Source organism: Procambarus clarkii, unplaced genomic scaffold (genome assembly GCF_040958095.1).
Source record: "Procambarus clarkii isolate CNS0578487 unplaced genomic scaffold, FALCON_Pclarkii_2.0 HiC_scaffold_157, whole genome shotgun sequence".
NCBI lineage: Eukaryota > Metazoa > Arthropoda > Malacostraca > Decapoda > Cambaridae > Procambarus > Procambarus clarkii.
Window position 1 is genome coordinate 21,585 of NW_027189190.1, and position 22,731 is coordinate 44,315.

The window sequence follows — 22,731 nt, forward strand, 5'->3', positions numbered from 1 at the left end:
ACTGCTGACGAGCTCACTGCAGCTCACCCTGTCAACACTGTTGACGAGTTCCATGTAACTCACCCTGTTAGCACTGCTAACGAGCTCACTGTAGCTCACCCTGTCAGCACTGCTGACGAGCTCACTGCAGCTCACCCTGTCAACACTGTTGACGAGTTCCATGTAACTCACCCTGTTAGCACTGCTAACGAGCTCACTGTAGCTCACCCTGTCAGCACTGCTGACGAGCTCACTGCAGCTCACCCTGTCAACACTGTTGACGAGTTCCCTGTAACTCGTGGGTGTGGGTGCTGGGTGTGGGTGCTTGCTGGGTGTGGGTGCTAGCTGGGTGTGGGTGTTGCTGGGTGTGGGTGCTAGCTGGGTATGGGTGTTGCTGGGTGTGGGTTCTAGCTGGGTGTGGGTGTTGCTGGGTGTGGGTGCTAGCTGGGTGTGGGTGTTGCTGGGTGTTGGTGCTAGCTGGGTGTGGGTGTTGATGGGTGCGGGTGCTAGCTGGGTGTGGGTGCTAGCTGGGTGTGGGTTTTGTTGGGTGTGGGTGCTAGCTGGGTGTGGGTGCTAGATGGGTGTGATTGTTGCTGGGTGTTGGTGCTAGCTGGGCGTGGGTGTTGCTGGGTGCGGGTGCTAACTGGGTGTGGGTGCTAGCTGGGTGTGGGTGCTAGCTGGGTGTGGGTGCTAGCTGGGTGTGGGTGTTGCTGGGTGTGGGTGATGCTGGGTGTGGGTGCTAGCTGGGTGTGGGTGTTGCTGGGTGTGGGTGTTGCTGGGTGTGGGTGCTAGCTGGGTGTGGGTGCTAGCTGGGTGTGGGTGCTAGCTGGGTGTGGGTGTTGCTGGGTGTGGGTGTCGCTGGGTGTGGGTGCTAGCTGGGTGTGGGTGTTGCTGGGTGTGGGTGTTGCTGGGTGTGGGTGCTAGCTGGGTGTGGGTGCTAGCTGGGTGTGGGTGTCGCTGGGTGTGGGTGCTAGCTGGGTGTGGGTGCTAGCTGGGTGTTGGTGCTAGCTGGGTGTGGGTGTTGCTGGGTGCGGGTGCTAGCTGGGTGTGGGTGCTAGCTGGGTGTGGGTGTTGCTGGGTGTGGGTGCTAGCTGGGTGTGGGTGCTAGATGGGTGTGATTGTTGCTGGGTGTGGGTGCTAGCTGGGTGTGGGTGTTGCTGGATGTGGGTGCTAGCTGGGTGTGGGTGCTAGCTGGGTGTGGGTGCTAGCTGAGTGTGGGTGCTAGCTGGGTGTGGGTGCTAGCTGGGTGTGGGTGCTAGCTGGGTGTGGGTGCTAGCTGGGTGTGGGTGTTGCTGGGTGTTGGTGCTAGCTGGGTGTGGGTGCTAGATGGGTGTGGGTGCTAGCTGGGTGTGGGTGTTGCTGGGTGCGGGTGCTAGCTGGGTGTGGGTGCTAGCTAGGTGTGGGTGCTAGCTGGGTGTGGGTGCTAGCTGGGTGTGGGTGCTAGCTGGGTGTGGGTGCTAGCTGGGTGAGGGTGCTAGCTGGGTGAGGGTGCTAGCTGGGTGAGGGTGCTAGCTGGTTGTGGGTGCTAGCTGGGTGTGGGTGTTAGCTGGGTGTGGGTGTTGCTGGGTGTGGGTGTTGCCGGGTCAGGGTACTAGCTGGGTGTGGGTGGAGAGGAAGGGGTATGAGAATGGGGAAAGGAGGGGGACGGGTATAAGGAAGAAGGGGACGGTATAAGGGGGTATAAGAGAAGGGGATGGGTAAGAGAAGGGGATGAGGAGGAGGGTAGAGAGAGAAGGGGTAAGAGAAGGGGAAGAGAGGAGGGGAAAGAGAAGGGGAAGAGAGGAGGGGTAAGAGAAGGGGCTAAGGAGGGGAGATTGGCATGAGAACGGTGGATGCGGAGGAGGGGGGGTTGAGGTGGAGGGGAAAGAGGAGGGAAAGACGGGAGGGGTAAGAAAAAGAAAGGGACGAGGAAGAAGGGGATGAGGAGGAAAGGAAAGAGGAGGGGGAAATGGGAGGGATAAGAGAAGGGTGGATGACTCCGCATCCATCCTCCCCCATCCACCCTTCCTCTCCCCCCCTCTCTCTTCCTCCCCTTCCTTCTCTTACCCTTCCCCTCTTCTCCCTCCTCTTCCCCCTTCCTTCTCATCCCCCTTCTCTTACCCCTCCCCGTCAGCTCCTAGTGTTCCCCTGAAACACCATCTACACTACATACGACCATCACTGTAACCATCTACACTACACACGACTAACATCACTGTAACCATCTACACTACACACGACCATCACTGTAACTATCTACACTACACACGACCATCATCACTGTAACCATCTACACTACACACGACTAACATCACTGTAACCATCTACACTACACACCACCGTCATCACTGTAACCATCTACACTACACACGAGCATCACTGTAACCATCTACACTACACACCACCATCATTACTGTAACCATCTACACTACACACCACCATCATCACTGTAACCATCTACACTACACACCACCATCATCACTGTAACCATCTCCACTACACACCACCATCATCACTGTACCATCTACACTACACACCACCATCATCACTGAAACCATCTACACTACACACAACCTTCATCACTGTAATCATCTACACTACACACCACCATCATCACTGTAACCATCTACACTACACACGACCATCATCACTGTACCATCTACACTACACACGACCATCATCACTGTAACCATCTACACTACACACCACCATCATTGTAACCATCTACACTACACACCACCATCATCACTGTACCATCTACACTACACACCACCATCATCACTGTAACCATCTACACTACACACCATCATCACTGTAACCATCTACACTACACACCACCATCACTGTAACCATCTACACTACACAAGACCATCAACACTGTAACCATCTACACTACACAAGACCATCAACACTGTAACCATCTACACTACACATGACCATCAACACTGTAACCATCTACACTACACATGACCATCAACACTGTAACCATCTACACTACACACGACCATCAACACTGTAACCATCTACACTACACATGACCATCAACACTGTAACCATCTACACTACACATGACCATCAACACCGTAAACATCTACACTACACATGACCATCAACACTGTAACCATCTACACTACACATGACCATCAACACTGTAACCATCTACACTACACATGACCATCAACACTGTAACCATCTACACTACATACGATCATCAACACTGTAATCATCTTTATTCACAACCATCATCACCATAACCATCTCATCACTGTAACTATACACTATTCACAATCAGTGTCACTGTAACCATCTACACCATATTCTCCTCTTGGTTCCAACTGAAGCCTACTCTCTCTCGCTCACACACACACACACACACACACACACACACACACACACACACACACACACACACACACACACACACACACACACACACACACACACACCAGGGTACCTATTTACTGCTAGGTAACATGGGCATCAGGGTGAAAGAAACTTTGCCCATTTGCTTCTACCTGGTCCGGGAATTGAACCCGGGCCACAGAATTACGAATCCAGCGCGCGGTCTAAAGCTGCCACCCAGTTGGGTGGGGTGGAGCACATGACTGTAAAGATGCCGCCCAGTTGGGTGGGTGTGGAGCACATGACTGTAAAGCTGCCACCCAGTTGGGTGGGGTGGAGCATATGACTGTAAAGCTGCCGCACAGTTGGGTGGGTGTGGAGCACATAACTGTAAAGATGCCGCCCAGTTGGGTGGGTGTGGAGAACATGACTGTAAAGCTGCCGCCCAATTGGGTGGGTGTGGAGCAAATGACTGTAAAGCTGCCGCCCAGTTGGATGGGTGTGCAGCAAGACTTGTAACTGTGTGACTCACCATAGATGTAAAGTGCCTGGTATAGTGACTGTTGTGAGCCTCTTGTTGAATCACCTGTGTTATATAAAGATTATCGATGTGAATATGTATTTGTGTAAATGATTGTATATTCTGCATATGCATAAGTATATGTAACATTAACAATTGTGTAACTAGTTTCAAAAGATTGTCACTTGCTTAGATAAGGAACTCTGGGGTTCAGTTCCTGAACCCATTATGTGCCTCTGTAACCCTTTCCACCACCGCCCACGGCTTGGGTATGGGGTGCATAATAAAGAGAGGATCCATCAAGAAAGAGAAGATGTTTTTCAACCTGACACTATTTAGCCCATAACTATATTCCTGATCATCCAGGATATATTATGAACGTTAGTGGGGCTGTATCCTAGTCAGTCAGGTTAAGATCACCCACCAGCCTTCCTCCCATCAACACCGTCAAGATGGAGTACTCGGAGTATTCCTGTAAGAGACTCATCTCACATTTCGACTGCCCGGACCCAGCCCCAAAGAGGAGAAAATTAGAAGACGGCTGGGAGGGTAGCTGGGAGGACGTGGCCTCCTACGTCCGCAAGATGGTGGACGTCTGGGACCAACTGTGGGACCACACGAGACAACCAGTTGGGAAGGACTGGGAATACATGGATATATGAAGTCTTTACTTTTTTGTTTGTTTTGATAATAACTTTTTATATTTTTTGTAAAATAGATTAAAATAAAGGCAGTGCGTATTCACCTAGTTTTATTCACCTACTTGTGTCTCTGGGGGTTGAACTCTGCTCTTTCCGCCCCCTCCTCTCAACTGTCCTGTTTCACACACACAGACACACATTCACACACCAGGAAGCAGCCCGTAATAGCTGTCTAACTTATAGGTACCTATTTACTGTGTCACGTGGGGGTGGGCGGTCCGGGGCTCTGCTAACACTCGGCTACTAGGGGCTCAAAGGCCCAAATACTCAACCCCTCCGACTCCCTGGGGCTGAGAGTCGACTCAGGAGTCTGGGAACACTCCTTCAACTGGGCAGGAAGACAGGAGTCTCACACTCTCACAGGAGGGCCTCTTCACCACGTCGGCACCTCTTCTTCTCTATCCTGTCATCCATACACACTGTCCTCTCTGACAGTCCTGGACACAAGCTGCCTTGCAGCCTATTCTACTATTAAAGTAATAAAGTCTTGCTGCCACATACACAAGCAAATATTGTGGCCTAACTAGCCTACTCATACAAGGGGTAATGGGAGGGAAAATGATCTACCTTACATTCCTGGCTCACGACGCCTGTCCCTCGATGGTGTGAGGTTCCCACGCTTCCTTGGGTCGATCCTTGACGATCCAGAACGTTCCACAGGTCCTCAGGTGTCGTGAAGCCTTCGCGTCGTCGCCGTTCCAATCCCTGAGATTCAGCTGCCCCAATCCTGGTTCATCGATGGGCGCTGAGCTAATCACTATTTTTTCCCCACACTCGCCTCTCCCACAAGGCGTTGCTCCTTGTCCTAGGCACGGTGTCGTCCTTCCAAGATTCTCAGTGGATGTGACCCCAGTCACAGCTGGGCCTGCCCGCCCACCTTCCAGACCTCAACGTCCAGCCAGTGGCGCCGCCCAGGTCGTCGCCGACTATTTTCCAAGTTTGGCACTTCTCTGCTCACTGAACTTGGTTCCTCTTTTGCTTCCCAGAAGCGCAGGGTCTCCAATAACTATGATGGGCTGCGATGGCCAGCTCAATCCACTGAATAAGGCTTGCAGAGCCTCCAATCCTTGAGAGCAGACCGAGGCGCGTTCTGTCGCTTCTGAGGTCAGAACAACTCTGACGTTGGCGCCGCCCGGGGCACTCGGTGACGTCATGGCGGGCCCTGATTTGTCGCCCGCGACCTACGTCGGCCAATCCGCGATCGGCTTGTGTCCCTTCCAAAAGGTCATATCTGCCGTAGGGGATACTGTTTCATTTTATAACAGGGCGCCAATTTTCCTTTATTTACAACTTATAATATAACTTCCTTCCCTTAACTGGCAGCCGGTCTGGTCGCCACATATATCATTAGACTCCCTGAACCTCAGAGAATCAGTAGGGAGAGCTGATATGACTCTTTAAGCCGGCAAACGGAAGAAATAGGAGAGGGCACCGTAACATACCCCTCCCCTTAAAATAAGAGTCATATCGGAAGAGCAGCACTCAAGAGGGCAATCTATACTCTTGCTCCCTCCGTTCCTGAAGTGTCACTCCTCCAGTTGGTGACGTGGCTCGTACCACCTTGCCAGTCACTTGCCTCATTGTATCTCCACCTTGCATAGTACTGGGTGTGATGGGTGTTCCCTGAACACCTACAAGAAATCCTCTCTCCGTGGCTACAAGTGTACTCCCACGGCTCGTTACCACTGTAAGATTCAGTGCATGCGGCGCCTCCACCGCGTCGTGCACTCCGAGATAGTCTTGCATTTCCACTGCGTCCTACAGGTACTCCATGTTTCCTCTCATGATCTCCTCTTCGCCAATCTTCTCTCTTCTCGGTTCCTCTTCTCCCGTAGGTGCGTTGTCTCCTCACAGTGGCACTTGTAACCTGTACTCCATCCAGCAGCTTCCTCTCTTAGTGTTCCTCAACACTAGGCTTTTGCGATGGCCCGATGCCCCTCTGGTCAGGCTGGCGCCTACCCTGGGTGTACCTATTCCCTGCTTTCTTCGTATTGCCTTTCCTATACCACTCGCTCCTTCGTTCCCGACGAACGTCTTCACTCCTCCATGAGATTCTCTTCCCTGCAGACGTCTTCTTTGGTTCGTGGTTGGGCTCATCCACCTCCCTGTGGCTCACCTCACCACGGTGGTTCATCTTGCACCTACCACTATTCATCTGGCCGGCATAGGGTGCCTTGCGTCGTGGCTCCTCCACTCTGCCCCTCACTGCCGTTCGCTCATCCACTGAGCTTACTTTATTTACGTTTCTGTATGGAGGGAGTGCGGTCTGCAGCCTCTTCACCGCCCCAGGCGTTTGTACAGCTGCTCCTCGCCACTCCTCCACACGCATCATCAGGCTTAGTCGGAGGGCTTCGTCGGGGTTTTCCACTACCTCCGACGACCTCTCTGCACTCTCGCCCTCGTTGTCGTCGTCTCTGGCGACGTTTCCCCTGGCGAAGTCGGCTTCCTCTCTATCATCTGGAACGACCGATACCTCACCCGGCAGGGTGAGGTATCGGTCGTTCGGTCGTGAGGTATCGGTATCGGTACCTCAATATCGGTGAGGTATTGAGGTACCGATACCGCTGCTTGCAACATAAGCACTCCTGGCCCAATCGGGTTGTATCCTGCCTCCTCCGAGGTCATTACCCAGCACCATCTGTTCATGCTCTAGGGGTAATTTAGGGGCTACAGCTACTATAGCTTTCTCGACTCCGCAGTCGGCAATCAGCTGTACTTCGTGAAGTGGCAACCTGTATTCCTCCCCCACACTGTGTATCCTCACCACTCCCACAGGTGAATCATTAAATTCCTTGGGGAGAATACTCCTGGTCACCATACTTATGTCAGCACCCGTATCTCGAAGCACGGCAACCTCCACTGGGTCTGACTTTCCAAACTTCACGTTGGCCCCGAAAACGAAGGGATGTTCACCCAACTTCATTTCCCAACCCTTCACCTTGGGTCCACTATAATATGGGGTGTGAACAAACACTCTCTCCTCTTCCAACATTAATCCTACATTCCTTTGGTGCTCCTCACACTCGCGGGCATAATGTCCTCTCACACCACAGTTGTAGCATCGGCCACCTCCCCTGGGCGGCCACTCGCTAGTCACTCTGGCGGTACCACTTGCAAACGTCCCCTGGGTCCTCCTTGGACTCCCTGTCGTCGTATCCGGGACTGCAGCACTTGCTCCCGAGTTAGGTCCACTGCTCACAGCTTGGGGCTTCCTCCCCGCGTCTCTTGAGCTTTTGAACTGCGTTACTTCATCGGGCACACTACTCTTGGGAGAGTCCCCACTCGTCCTCGCTCCTCCTGAACTCCTAAGGTTCCTTCCCGACCTGGGGTAAGGCGAGTGTCTGGGCGGCCCCTCCCTCCTGATATGTAGTGCCTCCTCCAGCATGTCGGCTCGATCCGCTGCAGCCTTCAGGTCCTTAATACCTGCTTCTCTCACCCTTACTCGCAACTCAGGATGGAGCACCGACATGAACTTCTCCATCACTATCAGTCGTTTGATATCATCCACCGACTCCGCTTCCTCCGCCTTCAACCATCGTAGGAATTTCCGTTCCATATCCCTGGCGGTCTCGGCGTAAGTCTTTCCCGACGCTCTTGTACACTCTCTGAACCGCTTCCGGTACATCTCCGGATTCAGCCGGAATGAGTGGAGAACCGCATTCTTAATCACGTCATAACTAGTACACTCCTCTAGGTCCAGCATGTTATAGGCTTCCCGGGCCTCACCAGTCAACCTGCCCTGGACCAGAGCAGCCCAATCATCTTCCGGCCACTCCTTCAGAGTCGCTATCCGTTCAAAGTGTTCGAAGAACGCCTCAGCTTCTTGTGGTTCGAACGTAGGTAAGTCACGTTCCCTTACCTTGAGGTCATCCCGCCGTGCAGGTAGTGAGGGCAGACCACGTTCAATGCGACGCAATTCGACTTCTTTCTTTGCCCTTATCTCCTCCAGTCGCAGTTGTCTCTCTCCTTCTTCCCGCTGCAGCCGAGCTTCTCGCTCCTCTCGCTGCAGCTCAGCCGCACGTTCCTCTCGCTGCAGCTCAGCCGCACGTTCCTCTCGATGCATTTGCGCTTCTCTCTCCTCTCGTCGCAGCTGGGCCTCCAGTTGCATCTTCATTATTTCCAGTTGCAGGCTCCTCTTACTACAGCTGGACCTTCCACTGCTCCCATGTTCACTGTGAATTCTCTCCACACTGGTAGGCGCTTGGGGAGGCCCTAGTCGGGACGGTTCACCTTGCGACGGCTCTCCTCGGGACGGCTCCTCTTGAGATGGCTCCTCTCCCGTCGCTTCCTCTCGAGCTGTGAGCTGTGCCATGATCTCTATCCTTCGCTCCGCTACCTTAGTCGTCCTCAACCTGATCCCAAAGTGGTTTGCCACTTGTTGGAGCTGGGCCTTGGTACACTCTTCCAAAATTCTCTCGTCCCTTGTGTCAATAAATTTCTTTACTTTGTCTTCCTCCATCTCCATATCATTGAGCATACACGACAGCACAGACAAGTTAGTAGGTACTAATTTCACCGTTTCAGTCCCTTAGCCGGTTGAGTAACAGTACCACCGAATTCACTGGCCACACTGTATTAGTACCCTGGCAACACTTGTCTTGAAATTTGGTCCACACTGTAGCTTGATCCACGCTTCCTGGCGAAGTTCCCAGTTCCTGGCTACTGGGGTTCGAATCCTGGCAAGGTCGCCAGTTCTCTTGTCACGTGGGGGTGGGCGGTCCGGGGCTCTGCTAACACTCGGCTACTAGGGGCTCAAAGGCCCAAATACTCAGCCCCTCCGACTCCCTGGATTCACCGGAGTCTCCTTGGTCACACAAGAGAGGACCAACAATGCCCACCTCCGCAGGTCTTTGCTTCCACCACAAAGGGGTGCCACTGATTCACCCTGGAAGCCCTTCAGTCAAACACGGGGAAACTGCTGTTAACAGTTCCGGCCTAGACCCGTGAGGGAGTGAAGGAAGACTCAGGCTTACCTATAACCATAACCTCCCCTGAGTCTTGCCTGCCAGACAAAAAAAGGTTGCAGGAATTCCTTTCCCGCCTGTCTTCTCTATCTTCCTCTTAGCAAGGTCGCCAGCTGGGTTATTATATCTGCACCCCAACAATGCAGTTCAGTGGGTGTATTATATATTGTTTGTAGCCAGAAATGTATGCTCATAGAGAAATATCATAAATGGAGGCACACTCAAACACAGTAATAAAATGTGTGGATTTACTGATGCAAATTACATGAACACACACACACAATCACAAGTAATACATGAATATGGAATATGGATAATGAGTCTGGAGATCGTCAGCCTCTTCTTCCACGACCTCCAACACTCCTTCAACTGGGCAGGAAGACAGGAGTCTCACACTCTCACAGGAGGGCCTCTTCACCACGTCGGCACCTCTTCTTCACTGTCCTGTCATCCATACACACTGTCCTCTCTGACAGTCCTGGACACAAGCTGCCTTGCAGCCTATTCTACTATTAAAGTAATAAAGTCTTGCTGCCACATACACAAGCAAATATTGTGGCCTAACTAGCCTACTCATACAAGGGGTAATGGGAGGGAAAATGATCTACCTTACATTCCTGGCTCACGACGCCTGTCCCTCGATGGTGTGAGGTTCCCACGCTTCCTTGGGTCGATCCTTGACGATCCAGAACGTTCCACAGGTACTCAGGTGTCGTGAAGCCTTCGCGTCGTCGCCGTTCCAATCCCTGAGATTCAGCTGCCCCAATCCTGGTTCATCGATGGGCGCTGAGCTAATCACTATTTTTCCCCCACACTCGCCTCTCCCACAAGGCGTTGCTCCTTGTCCTAGGCACGGTGTCGTCCTTCCAAGATTCTCAGTGGATGTGACCCCAGTCACAGCTGGGCCTGCCCGCCCACCTTCCAGACCTCAACGTCCAGCCAGTGGCGCCGCCCAGGTCGTCGCCGACTATTTTCCAAGTTTGGCACTTCTCTGCTCACTGAACTTGGTTCCTCTTTTGCTTCCCAGAAGCGCAGGGTCTCCAATAACTATGATGGGCTGCGATGGCCAGCTCAATCCACTGAATAAGGCTTGCAGAGCCTCCAATCCTTGAGAGCAGACCGAGGCGCGTCCTGTCGCTTCCGAGGTCAGAACAACTCTGACGTTGGCGCCGCCCGGGGCACTCGGTGACGTCATGGCGGGCCCTGATTTGTCGCCCGCGACCTACGTCGGCCAATCCGCGATCGGCTTGTGTCCCTTCCAAAAGGTCATATCTGCCGTAGGGGATACTGTTTCATTTTATAACAGGGCGCCAATTTTCCTTTATTTACAACTTATATAATATATAATATAACTTATAGTTATATATAATATAACTTCCTTCCCTTAACTGGCAGCCGGTCTGGTCGCCACATATATCATTAGACTCCCTGAACCTCAGAGAATCAGTAGGGAGAGCTGATATGACTCTTTAAGCCGGCAAACGGAAGAAATAGGAGAGGGCACCGTAACAACTGCTAGGTAACAGAGGCATCAGAGTGAAAAAAACTCTGGACATCTGTTTCCACCGGCGCCGGGAATCGAACCCCGACCACAGGATTACGTATCCAGTGTGCTATACGCTCAGCCACCAGTGCCTTCACACACACACACACACACACACACACACACACACACACACACACACACACACACACACACACACACTGTACTCACCTATTTGTGCCTGCAGTATCGAGCATTGACTCTTGAATCCCGCCTTTCTAGCCATCGGTTATTTACAGCAATTACTCCTGTCCCATTAAGTGCATTCCATTTTCCACTACTCTCACGCTAAAAGAAAACTTCCTAACATCTCTTTGACTTATCTGAGTTTCCAGCCTCTACCCATATCCCCCTCGTTCTGTTACTATGGGTAAGAGAAGGGGAAGAGAGGAGGGGTAAGAGAAGGGGAAGAGAGGAGGGGTAAGAGAAGGGGAAGAGAGGAGGGGTAAGAGAAGGGGAAGAGAGGAGGGGTAAGAGAAGGGGCTAAGGAGGGGAGATGGGCAAGAGAACGGTGGATGCGGAGGAGGGGGGTTGAGGTGGAGGGGAAAGAGGAGGGAAAGACGGGAGGGGTAAGAAAAGAAAGGGACGAGGAAGAAGGGGATGAGGAGGAAAGGAAAGAGGAGGGGGAAATGGGAGGGATAAGAGAAGGGTGGATGCCTCCGCATCCATCCTCCCCCATCCACCCTTCCTCTCCCCCCTCCCTCTTCCCCTTCCTTCTCTTACCCTTCCCCTCTTCTCCCTCCTCTTCCCCCTTCCTCCTCATCCCCCTTCTCTTACCCCTCCCCGTCAGCTCCTAGTATTCCCATGAAACACCATCTACACTACACACGACCATCACTGTAACCATCTACAATACACACGACTAACATCACTGTAACCATCTACACTACACACGACCATCACTGTAACCATCTACACTACACACGACCATCATCACTGTAACCATCTACACTACACACGACTAACATCACTGTAACCATCTACACTACACACCACCATCATCACTGTAACCATCTACACTACACACGACCATCACTTTAACCATCTACACTACACCCGACCATCATCACTGTAACCATCTACACTACACACGACTAACATCACTGTAATTATCTACACTACACACCACCATCATCACTGTAACCATCTACACTACACACGACTAACATCACTGTAACCATCTACACTACACACCACCATCATCACTGTAACAATCTACACTACTCACGACCATCACTGTAACCATCTACACTACACACCACCATCATCACTGTAACCATCTACACTACACACCACCATCATCACTGTAACCATCTACACTACACACCACCATCATCACTGTACCATCTACACTACACACCACCATCATCACTGTAACCATCTACACTACACACAACCTTCATCACTGTAACCATCTACACTACACATGACCATCAACACTGTAACCATCTACACTACACATGACCATCAACACTGTAACCATCTACACTACACATGGCCATCAACACTGTAACCATCTACACTACACATGACCATCAACACTGTAACCATCTACACTACACATGACCATCAACACTGTAACCATCTACACTACACATGACCATCAACACTGTAACCATCTACACTACATACGATCATCAACACTGTAATCATCTTTATTCACAACCATCATCACCATAACCATCTCATCACTGTAACTATACACTATTCACAATCAGTGTCACTGTAACCATCTACACCATATTCTCCTCTTGGTTCCAACTGAAGCCTACTCTCTCTCGCTCGCTCACACACACACACACACACACACACACACACACACACACACACACACACACACACACACACACACACACACACACACACACACACCAGGGTACCTATTTACTGCTAGGTAACATGAGCATCAGGGTGAAAGAAACTTTGCCCATTTGCTTCTACCTGGTCCGGGAATTGAACCCGGGCCACAGAATTACGAATCCAGCGCGCGGTCTAAAGCTGCCACCCAGTTGGGTGGGGTGGAGCACATGACTGTAAAGATGCCGCCCAGTTGGGTGGGTGTGGAGCACATGACTGTAAAGCTGCCACCCAGTTGGGTGGGGTGGAGCACATGACTGTAAAGATGCCGCCCAGTTGGGTGGGTGTGGAGCACATGACTGTAAAGCTGCCGCCCAGTTGGGTGGGTGTGGAGCACATGTCTGTAAAGCTGCCGCCCAGTTGGGTGGGTGTGGAGCACATGACTGTAAAGCTGCCGCACAGTTGGGTGGGTGTGGAGCACATAACTGTAAAGATGCCGCCCAGTTGGGTGGGTGTGGAGAACATGACTGTAAAGCTGCCGCCCAGTTGGGTGGGTGTGGAGCAAATGACTGTAAAGCTGCCGCCCAGTTGGATGGGTGTGCAGCAAGACTTGTAACTGTGTGACTCACCATAGATGTAAAGTGCCTGGTATAGTGACTGTTGTGAGCCTCTTGTTGAATCACCTGTGTTATATAAAGATTATCGATGTGAATATGTATTTGTGTAAATGATTGTATATTCTGTATATGCACAAGTATATGTAACATTAACAATTGTGTAACTAGTTTCAAAAGATTGTCACTTGCTTAGATAAGGAACTCTGGGGTTCAGTTCCTGAACCCATTTTTATGTGCCTCTGTAACCCTTTCCACCACCGCCCACGGCTTGGGTATGGGGTGCATAATAAAGAGAGGATCCATCAAGAAAGAGAAGATGTTTTTCAACCTGACACTATTTAGCCCATAACTATATTCCTGATCATCCAGGATATATTATGAACGTTAGTGGGGCTGTATCCTAGTCAGTCAGGTTAAGATCACCCACCAGCCTTCCTCCCATCAACACCGTCAAGATGGAGTACTCGGAGTATTCCTGTAAGAGACTCATCTCACATTTCGACTGCCCGGACCCAGCCCCAAAGAGGAGAAAATTAGAAGACGGCTGGGAGGGTAGCTGGGAGGACGTGGCCTCCTACGTGCGCAAGATGGTGGACGTCTGGGACCAACTGTGGGACCACACGAGACAACCAGTTGGGAAGGACTGGGAATACATGGATATATGAAGTCTTTACTTTTTTGTTTGTTTTGATAATAACTTTTTATATTTTTTTTTGTAAAATAGATTAAAATAAAGGCAGTGTGTATTCACCTAGTTTTATTCACCTACTTGTGTCTCTGGGGGTTGAACTCTGCTCTTTCCGCCCCCTCCTCTCAACTGTCCTGTTTCACACACACACACACACACACACACACACACACACACACACACACACACACACACACACACACACACACACACACACACACACACACACACATACACACACACACACACTGTACTCACCTATTTGTGCCTGCAGGATCGAGCATTGACTCTTGGATCCCGCCTTTCTAGCCATCGGTTATTTACAGCAATTACTCCTGTCCCATTAAGTGCATTCCATTTTTCCGCTACTCTCACGCTAAAAGAAAACTTCCTAACATCTCTTTGACTTATCTGAGTGTCCAGCTTCTACCCATATCCCCTCGTTCTGTTACTATTACGTGTGAACATTTAGTCTATTTCCACTTTGTCAATTCCCCTGAACATTTTATACGTCTTAGCCTAATTATTCTTTCAAGTATTTTGCAGGGAATGCTTGTCAATGATACGGTCTGTAGTTAAGTGCCTCCTCCCTATCTACTTTCATGAAAATCGGTACGACATTTGCCTTCTTCCAGTAAGTGGGCAACACGCAACACACACACACCCTGTGTACTCACCTATTTGTACTCACCTATTTGTGCTTGCGGGGGTTGAGCTTTGTCTCTTTGGTCCCGCCTCTCAACTGTCAATCAACTGGTGTATAGATTTCCGAGCCTACTGGGCTCTATCATATATACTTTTGAAACTGTATATGGAGTCAGCCTCCACCACATCACTTCCTAATGCATTCCATTTATTAACTAGTCTGATACTGAAAACGTTCTTTCTGATGTCTCTGTGGCTCATTTGGGTACTCAGCTTCCAACTGTGTCCTGTACCACATGCGTGTACCACATGTGTTAAATAATCCATCCTTGTCCACCCTGTCAATTCCCCTGAGAATTTTGGATATGGTGATCATTTCTCCCCAAGCTCTTCTGTCTTCCAGCGACGTGAGGTGCAGTTCTCGTAGTCTGTCCTCATAACTCATGCCTCTTTTTTGTTCTTTTTTACTCCCTTGTTCCAATGTACACTGGCTTTGCCTGTGTCCTCCAGTATAAACTTCATCATTCAGTGTACCTGAGTGTATCTCTATTTTATCTACCTTATTTTGTTTTAGTGTAACTTTAGTATTCAACTATAGTGTATTCATAATATTATAGTAACTAAGCTATTTGTTTTATAGATTTCTTAACTGCTTTTTATTTTTATTGGTCATCAATTGTTATTAATTATGCCAGTTCATTTTTACTTTTCTTAAGTTCCCATTAAGTTTTTAATACTTAAATTGCCATTAAGTTTATATTACTTTAGAATTTTTATTCAATTTTTTCTTTGTAACCCAGGTTGCCTAGCCTCACCACCATTGTGCTCTTGGCTTTGCCTGTGCAATTTTGATCATTAGTGCAAATTATTACCTTCAGTGTACCTTAAAGTACCTTTAAGCAACCTACCTCATTTTTGTGTATAATTTTATATATTCTTTTTTTCATATCTAGTTATTTTATAATTGTATTTTTTGGCTTTTCTGTAAAACAGCTCTCTTATGCAAACCTTTATAGACCCAGACCTTAACCTCTTATCTAGTATCTATGACAATCATCACTTTATTTATCAAAATCGCAGGTATTATACAGCACATGATGTGAACAATGTTTTAGCGTGTAATCACAGTGTTTCTGTAATTAAGTTGAATGTAAGATCTCTGAGCAAACACTTTGATGATGTTAGTGCCCTGATCCAAACAGTTGACAACAAATTCTCTTTTGTTGTGTTTACTGAAACGTGGTTAAAAGAGGACACTACTCAACTCTACAACATACCTAACTACTCAGCAATTCACTACTGTAGTCCTATACAAAGAGATGGTGGTACTTCTGAAGTAATTAAACCTAGAGACCCTTATGGAGAGTATATATATATCTGCCTGTTTCAGAGTCAAGGGTAGCGATGCTGTCCTGACTGTGAGAGCAATCTACAGGATTCCTTACATTGATGCGACTGAATTTAGCTCTAACCTTAGAAATCTAATACTAGAGAACAGACTGAACAAAAACCACTTAATTATTTCTAGGGACTTTAACGTTGACCTCTGCGAGCCTGATAACCCTCCTGCTGCTAGTTTCCTCAACTGTATGAATTCCTGCTTCCTCATACTCTTGGTCACTAGACCTACTAGAATCAGTGACAGTACTGCCACGGCTCTTGATCACACCTGGACCAACATAACCTCTCCACTTACTTCAGGGATAATCATCGATAGCACTACAGACCATTACCCCACATTTTTCCTAACCAACATTAACAAACTATCTCTAGAGACAAGGGAGATAGGCTTTATAGCTTTTAAGCTATAGCACAATGAATCTCCTATAGGCAATTTTATAGCTGCTGCTGCTAATATCAACTGGGAATCCGAATTGTGTAACATAGCAGTGTCTAGCGGTGCAATATTTTCTTCAAAAAACTCTCAGCCTTTATATCACCCACTGTCATATGCTAACAAAACAAGTCACAACTAAAAGGCTAAACAATCCTTGGCTTATAAAGGGGATACTTAAATCCATTAATAAAAAACATGACCTTAAGAAGAAGTATAGGTTAGGAATCGTCTCCAAAGAATTTTTAATTAAATACTTATCATTGCTATCTAAAATAATTAGAGGAGCTAAAATTATATACTACGAAGATAAATTTACCCACAGAAAGGGCAACATTAAGAAAACATGGAGCACAATTTCACAAATATTGGGATCAAAGAAGATTCTAAATAACAAACTAATACTCCTGTCCAATAACGATGGTCAGCTTTCAGTCTCTGATACTGCTATTGAGTTCAATAGGTTCTTCTCTTCCATTGGGTCATCCCTAGTAAATGATATTCCATCTTCCAGTACTAATGTTCAGGACTATCTTACAGGTAACTATCCACAGCTTCTGTACCTAACGCCTGCTTATTCCACTGATGTTACTGAGATAATCCTTTCCTTTAAAACCATGTCTAGTGCCCTTGAGGAAATACCAACTCTTGTTTACAAAAAAACTCCAGATCTTTAGCTCCTGCCATTGCATTGCTCTTCAACAAGTCACTTGAACTCGAAGCCTTTCCAGATATTCTAAAGAAAAAGCGAGAGTAACCCCAGTCCACAAATGTTGTGATCTCACTGATGTCAACAACTTAAGACCTATATCAATTATGCCAAATTTGTCAAAATTATTTGAAAAACTAATCTACAAGCAGCTTTACCCTTATCTAGCCAAATCAATTTACTTAGTTACATACTGAAATCACAGTTGCGTGATGCATCAAATGAACAAATCCACAAAGGCCGTGACGAGGTTTCGAACCTGCGTCCGAGAGCATCCCAGACGCTGCCTTAATCGACTGAGCTACGACATGGTCAAAAGGAGTTGAAACCGAAGTTCTACTGAACTTACTGGATCCTGCAGCCTCTCCGAGACACAAACCAGGGTTTTACACAACTCTCCCCCATGCACTCGAGCTATGTCAATATGCCGTTCTTCTTCGCCCTTACTTCATTACACACGGCCTTTGTAGTGAATTACAAACTCCTCTAGTGGTGTCTGGTTTGATGTTCCCCTCCCTTATCTCTGGGACTTCTTCTTGCTCTGAGGTGAAGACTTCTTGGAATTACTTGTTGAGTTCCTCTCACATTTCCTTGTCGTTTGTAGTGAATCTTTCTGCCCCTATCCTCAGGTTCATTACCTGTTCCTTCACTGTTGTTTTCCTCCTGATGTGACTATGCAGCAGTTTGGGTTGAGTCTTTGCCTTGCTCGCTATGCCATCATGTCTTGAACCGTCTTTGGTTTGAGCTCTGTTTCCCAAGCTATTTCAATTAGGAATTTTCTCATCTCCTCATAGTTTCCCTTCCGAAATGCTGGCCTCTTGCTTTCTGGTCCCTTCCTTGAGTACATTAACCCTTCTTCGACCAGATACTCAAACAACAGTACACTGTGATCACTCATACCCACGGGGGCTTCAAGACCGATTTCCCTTATGTGTGAATCGTTCAGAGTGAATACTAGGTCGAGTCTTGCTGGTTCATCATCGCCTCTCATTCTCGTGAGACCCTTGACATGCTGACTTAAAAAGTTTCTAGTCGTCACCTCCAGCAGTTTCGCTCTCCATGTTTCCTCACCACCATGTGGTTCTCTGTTTTCCCAGTCTATCCTTCTGTGATTAAAGTCCTCCATGATGAGCAGATGGGATCGGTTTCTACAGGCAGCAGCAGCTGCTCTCTCAATGATAGTGTTAACTGCCATGTTGTTTCTGTCTTACTCTTGCCTTGGTTTTCTTTCATTTAGTGGAGGGTTATATATCACTGCTACTACTATTCTTCTATTCTTGGTCATCCTATCGTCATGGTGCCTGTAATGAAGTCTCTGAACCCTTTGCAGCCCAGAATAACCATCTCCTCAAAACTCCATTCTTTTCTCATCAGTAGAGCCACTCCGCCTCCTCCCCTTCCTTCCCTCTCTTATACATATGAGAGACATGTACACACATACACACTTGTGTGTGTGTGTGTGTGTGTGTGTGTGTGTGTGTGTGTGTGTGTGTGTGTGTGTGTGTGTGTGTGTGTGTGTGTGTATTCACCTAGTTGTGCTTGCAGGGGTTGAGGTCTGCTCTTTTGGCCCGCCTCTCAACTGTCAATCAACTGTTTCTACTACTACTATTTTTTCCCCACATCCCCCCCCCCCACAAACACACACCAGGAAGCAGTCCGTGACAGCTGACTAACTCCCAGGTACTTATTTACAGCTAGGTAACAGGGGCATAGGGTGAAAGAAACTCTGCCCATCGTTTCTCTCCGGCGTCCGGGATCGAACCCGGGACCACACGATCACATGTCCAGCGTGCTGTCCGCTCGGCCAGCCGGCTCGTGTGTGTGTGTGTGTGTGTGTGTGTGTGTGTGTGTGTGTGTGATATGGCTTCAGTTGGATCCAAGAGGACACTATAGTGTATGGTGTAGATGGTTACCGTGACATCGGTTGTGTGTAGTGTAGATGGTTACAGTGATGATGGTCGTGGGTATATATGTGACCGTTTATTCAACTTGTGCACCGGCGTCTTGTGGGGTACTGTGTTAAATGCTTTCTGACAGTCCAAGAAAATGAAGTCTGCCCTCCATTGTCATTCTTGCTTAATTTTCGTCGTCTTGTCACAGAATTCTATTAACCCTGTGAGGTAAGATTTGCCACACCTGAACTCCATGTTGGTGGCGAGTCATGAAGTCCCTTCTCTCCAGATGTCTAATTATGCTTCTCTTCATTATCTCCATCACCTTACACCGTATAAAAGTTAGGGACCTTACTGTCCTGTACTTCAGTGACTCTTGCCTGTCGCCCTTTTTGTATATTGGACCAACGTCACAAGTCTTCCAACTTTCTAGTAGATCTCATGTTTCAAGTGTAATAGTATACACCATAGAGAGTGGTAAGCAAAGATCTTCTGCACACTCTTTCAGTACCCATGGGGAGATTCCGCCCTGGCCACCATATAACCTCACCTCTGGAAATTTCTAACTCTTTCATAGCTGCCTGATTTGTTGGCACCTCTCTTAGTTCAGGGACTTCTCCCCTCTCCCACCTCCCAGGTGACAATAACGTCACCTCTCCCACCTCCCAGGTGACAATAACGTCACCTCTCCCACCTTCCAGGTGACATATTCTAAAAAAAAAAAATTGTCCTAGTAGGTGGTATTTTGACATTACAGTTCATGTGTAATTATTTCTCTGCACTTAGTGCCGCGTGCTTCATCCGAATCCTTTTTTCCGCCGTTATGACAAAAAATTAGTTGCAGGCTGAAGCGGCGAGCACGTCACGACGGGCACTCCTCGCCTGGCCGGAAAAATGTCCCACTCAGTTAAAAACCGGTTCGCGGCATATATATAGTGCAATGCCTGTATTGTTGTAGGTAACGTCAACCCTGCCGCTCAGAGGCAGAAATGGAAATATTGTCATTGGCTCCCAACAAGCGCTGGAACCAGCCCGTTCTCTTCATGTGCCACTCCGTAACAAAATCGAATCTCTTTTAACCTAACCAGAAGCGTACGAACCCAAGCAACCCACCAAACCTATTGCATCCGAGGCATTGAAAACGTAGATATTTGTGAGCTGCTATTTTACGTTCCATTTCTAACGATAGTTGCCACAACGTTTAAAACGCGACCTATTTGTCCAGACGCCAGGTTCCTGGAACATGTACACCAGTCGATTGAAGTTTAGAAGCAGGACTCAGTAGCTGTAGCTTAACCTGCTACAATACAGCTGAAGACAAGTTAGTATTACACATGTTAACACCTCATTTACTTGCCTCAAAGAAAACAGGCAAAAATTCTCAGTAAATTTAATGCGGAAATAGTTCTCTGTTAATGTTCACTCTACCAATTTTCTCTGAAAACGAACGTGGCTCTTACAGCTTCCCTATTTGAACTGGTAATTGCCTCGTTCCAAAATTCCTTGCAGATAAATCTCTTTTTGAATCGTGATCGTTCGACTTTAACACACTACCCCGTTACGCAATCAATGATTTGTTTCAACATTAACACGAATATTATTATTGCTGTTAAACTTAACAGTGTTAACTTCAAGACTAATATAAACATTATTAATAGTTACCTTGCAAACCAAAATAAACATTATTATATTAAAAAAACAAAACATCAAAACCAATATAAAAATTGCTTTGAATTGTTATCATTTGGTTTGTGAATTTTGTTATATTTGTTAAATTAGTCTTGGGATGAGCTTGATGTTGTTGTTGTTGATACACTATGTTGTGTATCATTATCATGCAATGATTAGGTGAACCTAATTACTATTAACTTATGTTAAAAAGTCATATATGTAAACACCTGTAAATTTATGTGTTTAGAAATTTAAACAATAAATAATATGAGTATAAGTATATATGAGAGCACTTATGTTCATTATTATGATAAATTTCATTTATTATTAATTTCAAGGTATTTATTATATGTTAGTAATCTATATAAATATAAGTGGAAATGTTCGTTTGTGCATAACCGCTAATCTCCGAAAGTTAAATTTTAAATTTTTTAAATTTTGCCCTGAGGGGCGAGTTTATTGGGCAGCGCCACTCATCCTGTGAGTGGACACACCGCCATAGTGACAGTATTGGGCAGCGCCACTCATCTTGTGAGTGGACACACCGCCATAGTGACAGTATTGGGCAGCGCCACTCATCCTGTGAGTGGACACACCGCCATAGTGACAGTATTGGGCAGCGCCACTCATCCTGTGAGTGGACACACCGCCATAGTGACAGTATTGGGCAGCGCCACTCATCCTGTGAGTGGACACACCGCCATAGTGACAGTATTGGGCAGCGCCACTCATCCTGTGAGTGGACACACCGCCATAGTGACAGTATTGGGCAGCGCCACTCATCTTGTGAGTGGACACACCGCCATAGTGACAGTATTGGGCAGCGCCACTCATCCTGTGAGTGGACACACCGCCATAGTGACAGTATTGGGCAGCGCCACTCATCTTGTGAGTGGACACACCGCCATAGTGACAGTATTGGGCAGCGCCACTCATCCTGTGAGTGGACACACCGCCATAGTGACAGTATTGGGCAGCGCCACTCATCTTGTGAGTGGACACACCGCCATAGCAGCATGTACAACACTCCCCAATAGGAAGAAAACCCGCTGGGTTGTTCATCCTGTCACTTGTACCCAGACACAGCTGGGACTTGCTTAACTGTCTCAAGTGAACAGTTCCTCAAACAAGAAGATTAACATCTATCAACCCTTAAAAGCTTACGTTATCTTGCGGGTGCAAAATGGGGAAATCTTTTAAGAACAGCATCAATATTTGACAAATAGTGTTTTCCTAACTCAAACAATGTGGGGTTTATTATTCTACACATACTTCTGATGTCTCTCAGGTGTTCACATTCACGTAGACGGTATACTGAGCCAAGACAACCTCGTTAGTGACGTGAGGTGATGGCTGGGTGAATGGTGTATTGTCACCAACCCTAAGTAACCAATTGGCTAGTTACTGGGTCTGATGGGGGGAAGAACTTTGTGTAACGTGCCTTTCCCTTGATCTTCTCAGAGAGGGTTCACGTGTAGCTGAGACAACTGGGTGGGTGTAAAATTCAGACCTGGGAAATGATAGACAACATGCCGGAAGCATGGGTATAACTGTGGGTTTGTTGGCAGTTGGAAACCCTAGAGCAAGGTAAAGTCTGCTTTTCGAGTTAAGTACAGTTAAGAAATCCACATCATTATTGCCTCTAAAGGAAAATCTAATGAATTCTAACTTATACTAACTAAGGAAGTTACTTTAACCTTTACTGTACAGTGCGAGATTTTGTTACCATGGGGTGACGAGAGTGCACTTGACTACTAATGAGAGATGACAGAAGGTCATTCTCCCCATCTGACTCATAACTTGAGTCATTAGTCAGCCCCGCTGGGTCAGGAATTAGACTTGCTGAAGGC

General features: G+C 47.8%; 1 protein-coding gene across 1 annotated transcript in view; it reads right to left on the reverse strand.

The window, feature by feature from the left end:
- The window catches only part of LOC138361057 (metabotropic glutamate receptor 2-like), a 220,701-nt gene that overhangs the window by 21,099 nt on the left and 176,871 nt on the right, over positions 1 to 22,731 (reverse strand). The window lies entirely within an intron of this gene.